The 4,704-nt window shown below is 37.9% G+C and overlaps 1 non-coding gene across 1 annotated transcript; it reads left to right on the forward strand.

The window, feature by feature from the left end:
• Positions 1–292: 292 nt before the first annotated feature.
• On the forward strand, positions 293–364 carry TRNAF-GAA (transfer RNA phenylalanine (anticodon GAA)). The gene has a single exon. It is a non-coding gene; the product is annotated as a tRNA-Phe (tRNA).
• The last annotated feature ends 4,340 nt before the right edge of the window (positions 365–4,704 follow it).

Raw genomic sequence — 4,704 nt, forward strand, 5'->3', positions numbered from 1 at the left:
AAACTTCGTCTGGCCGAAGATATCGTTCTAAGACAGAAGTTAAAGAGGTTTGTTCTACTATAATCCTCACAAGACCATATTGACCATTGCACCATGCTACTATCATTTACTCATTTACTGAGTGAGATTTTCAATATCTTTTGACAATAACTCTTATTTCTTACTAGATTTATTTTATAAATATTATTATGATTTTCCAATTCGGTGAATCAAGCGTGATGATTTAAAAGTACTCAAATATTTTTTTTATTATTAGTGTTAGATATGCGGTAAAGTAATGTGATAACGTAACGCGGGGATAGCTTAGTTGGGAGAGCGTCAGACTGAAGATCTGAAGGTCACGTGTTTGATCCACGTTCACGCATTTTTGTTATTTTCCATGTTTCTTCTTGTTGACAATATATTTGCTGAGCTCTTGGGCCTAGCTTTGGTATGGCCTTTGGTTTATTCTCTCTTGTTTTTTGCCCAACCACACCATCTAATTAAGGTATCTTTTAGCACACAAAGTTTTGATTTTATGCGTCGAACCGAATTTCAGTCTTGAATCCACACATCAGGAATAGGCCTGTTCACGAGCTGAGCCGAGCCCGAGCCAAGATGTGACATTCGTCAATTTCGGGTATCGATTCGTATTCGTTTTGTAAACTTTATTGATGTAAACCGACCCGTTTAGTAAACCGAAACCTTGGATATAATAAAAATGATGGATTTTATGTTACAATATTGTTTTACACTTGTTGGGTCTTGAAAACATTCATTTCGGCCTTTAAAACGCGTAAAAATCACTTAAAACGAACTACAGGGACCAAAACTGCCATTTTTGAAAATTGAAAAATATCAGATTTGCACCCATAGCATAGCGCGACCAGACATCAAATACTTGGGCGCGTACCGCGATCGGATTGCAGATCAGCAGCTCATTTTTGGTTATTTTTATGCATACATGTGACCAAAAACACCACATTTTCATGCAAGACCATTTATGCTTGATCATTTCAACTTACCCTATATATACACCACCCTTTCCATTCATTAATCTCTGCTACAACTTCAAATTCTCTCTCAAATTCAAAGATTTTAAGGTTATTTTCATTGTGTTCTTGAATGTTTGACTTCTAAAAGTCAAACTGAGTTTTATCTTTAATTCTAACTTGTTCATCTAACATTTCTAACTCTTGAATATGGTGGTACAACATATATATAATACACACCCCTTGTTTCCTTTGTTAGTTACTTCACCGACTCCGGTTGGTTAAGTTTCGAACGTCATAAGACAATGCTTCATGGAGGACTTCGTGTTCTTGATATATATACACACACCTAACTTATTATACGTATCATTTATGCTTAACTTCTGTTCATTTTAGTTTGTTGGTCACATTTACAAGTCTTGGGTATGTGGAATCCGTCTATGAACTCATTGTGAGATGGAAACCGAACCAAACCGAACTTTTGTTAAAAAGACTTGTTGTTGGTCTTTTTAGTTGTAGAACTTAAATATTTTCATTTGTACATTTTTATACAAGATCTATGATATATGGGTATGTAGAATCCATCTATGAACTTGTTGTGAGATGGAAACCGAACCAATCCGACTTTTACTCGCTTAAGACACACAAGTGTGTTTTTAGCTATCAAGACTTGTATATTTCTTCAAAAATAGTTTACAAACTGATTTTAATTATTTTCTTAAGTATTTGGAATTGTTGGATCCAACTTGATCTCATAACATAGTTGGACCGACAAAACCGAACACTCGCTTAACGTACGTTGTTAGTTCTAAAACAATAGATCTACATACTTGGTTAAGTGTTATTATGTTTTAATGAGTTATCTCATAATAATTAATATTTTGAAAAGTTGACTTTGGGTTTGACCATTTATCAAGACCCGAACCGACAACCCGAACACTCGTTAAAAGCCCGTTTAGTATCTTTGTACCAATGAAACTTGCATTTTAGCATTTTTCCCACCTTATTACTTAACATTGGTTAAGTAAATATTAAGGTTAGATACTTTAACCCGGTTTTGAGCAAACTCACATTTTTAAAGGGTTATTATTATAAATTCCTAAATAGTTACATTTTAAACCTCAAACTTTAAATTGTTTACTTTTTGCAAACAATTATATTACTTAAAGATCTTCAAGACAACCTTCTAAATCCAAGTCTTTCTTTTATTTAGGCTTCATACGTTAACTCGTCGTTCCGGCAAATCTACAAATAATCAATCTTTCAAGTTTATTACTTGAACGTGAGTAACTTCATACCCCGTTTTCTATCTTCTGTTTTGGGGGTGACATTTCATCGAATCTAAACTAAATGTTTTCTACTTGGGTCTTAAACCACAAACGTTGTTGTATACTTTACTTGAATAATTTCTCGATTTGGTGTTCTATGCTTAATTGGCTACGTGTTTATCGCTTTTGGATGGTGGAACTATAAATCATAGACCATTTGGCAACCCCTCATGGCAAGGTGTCGTTAACATAATGCAATTAACGATAAATATAAAATCCTAAACTATTTGGCAACCCCTTATAGTTGGGTATCGCTAACTTGTTAGCGATAACTATTTTATCCAAGTTTATAGCTATTATTTATGGTTTTGTATACTAGTTTTGTGGCTTTTCATACTATATAACTATTGTTCAAACTTATGAATTGCTCACCAGCCTCTGTGTTGACAAACTTTATTTTATGAAATGTTAAAGGTTTGCATCTAGGTTGATTTGATGATTGTGGAGGAAATGAAAGCCAATACCTTTAAGTTATTTAGCAAAAATGAACAATATTTGATTTGCTATATTTTGTTATATCTTGTTGTTGACTATCTCTTGAATATTGTTATGTGACATTTTCGATGTTGTGAAATGAAATGAGTTTGTTAAATATTGTCGCTTTAAATTAGTGTCATGCGCTTATGGGCAATCGTTACACCTCGGCATGTTCTGCCGCCTTTGGTCGGGGTGTGACACAAGACAAGCTCAGGCTCGATATTCAATCGAGCTGGCTTGGCTCGAGCTCGAGCTCTTAATCGAGCTAAAAATTTGAGCTCAAGCTCGGCTCGGTTTTAAATCGAGCCGGCTCGGCTCGGCTCGGCTCAATTTGGCTCGAATTTACCTGTAATGATAAAAATTATATGCAACCATCAAGTTAAACTAAATAAATATGACGTTGAGATCAACACCAACTAAATACAAACTAAATAAATACGTCTAATAACACCATCGAAAACAAAATATGTTCAACAAGTCTAAACCAAACACAAAATTAAGCAAAGAAGTATTATCTATTAGCGGCGGCCGATGGCGGAGGTGAATATGAGCGGCGGCCGGCGGCGGAGGTGAATATGAGCGGTTAGGGTTAGGGTGGAAAATTAAACGTATACTGATTATTGAGTGTGCGAACTATGAAGTCCCATCTCTCAGTTACTCAGTATATGGAGTTATGAATATGGACTATGGGGTGAGAAAAGAAATTGGGCTGGATCAAAGGAAAGTCTATGTGTTAAAATAATTGGGCTTGATAATTATATGCATGTATGTATGTATGTATGAATGTATGTGTGTATATATATATATAATAAATTAAAATAAAATAGTTCGAGCCAATCGAGCGAGCCTATCGAGCGAGCTCGAGTCGAGCCAGGGCTAGCTCAGGCTCGGCTCGTTTAGAAATCGAGTCGAGCTAGGCTCGGCTTGTTTACAATCGAGCCGATTTCGAGCGAGCTTCGAGCCGTGAGCTTTTTGAACAGCCCTAATCAGGAGACTAAACTACCATATTGCTTGCAAGCATAAAAAATACTATACAATTACATAATATATCTATAAATCTAAAAAAAACATTTAAAAAAATTATAAAACAAAAAAAAAAAATTTTTTGTCACACCCCACTTTAGGGTCTCGGCGTGTGACCACAAGTTGGTACCTGTTTGGTAAATACATCAGAGTTGCGGGTATTCGGAGTTAGATATTCCTAAGTTTATATGAGCAGCACTTCTACTCTATATGCACGTCTATCGAGGCGTTCTTAATCATCTCTTCTTGGCACGAAAATCGAGGCAAAGTTCGGGTGTCGCCGGGTCGTGCACGCACTTCGAGACGGAATGCCGGGTTACTTTTTGGATGGCACGCACTTCGAGGAAACGCCGGGTACTTGTCACGGATTACGAGGTTCGGCACGCCAAACGATACTCGGCACGCAAAACGATGTAGAGAGAGAAAGTGGCTGTGTTTGGTGTGTGGGAGAAATGGCCGTAGCCCCTCCTATTTATAGCTGAAAATGAGTCCCATCGCGGTACGCGATGGGCTCCTTTCCTGACTCCGTCGCGTATCGCGACCGACACATGTCGCCACGTGGCCTGACACGTGTCTCTGAGTCATCACGGCCCATCGCGTACCACGATGGTCGTCTTCTTGGATTCATCGCGTAGCGCGATGGGTCCTTGGATATTATTTTTCATTTTCAGTCCCTTGTATTTGATAGCTTGTCATTTCTAGTCTAATTCTCGTTGTCCAAAAATATTAAGGCGGCTCGCGGCGATGCGAGCGTGCGAAGTGCAAAGTGCGCTATCAAAGCGCCACATTGCGCCCAACGCCCATCGCCATCGCCATCGCCCTCGCCCGAGCGCGTGCGCCTCGGGTGCTACGCACCCTCCGCTAGGACCACTTGGTGCATGATATTCATAAAAGAATATTACTAT

The sequence above is a fragment of the Bidens hawaiensis genome, unplaced genomic scaffold (genome assembly GCF_021521415.1).
Source record: "Bidens hawaiensis isolate Kalapana, Puna unplaced genomic scaffold, B.hawaiensis_p1.1 tig00019368_1, whole genome shotgun sequence".
Classification (NCBI taxonomy): Eukaryota; Viridiplantae; Streptophyta; class Magnoliopsida; order Asterales; family Asteraceae; genus Bidens; species Bidens hawaiensis.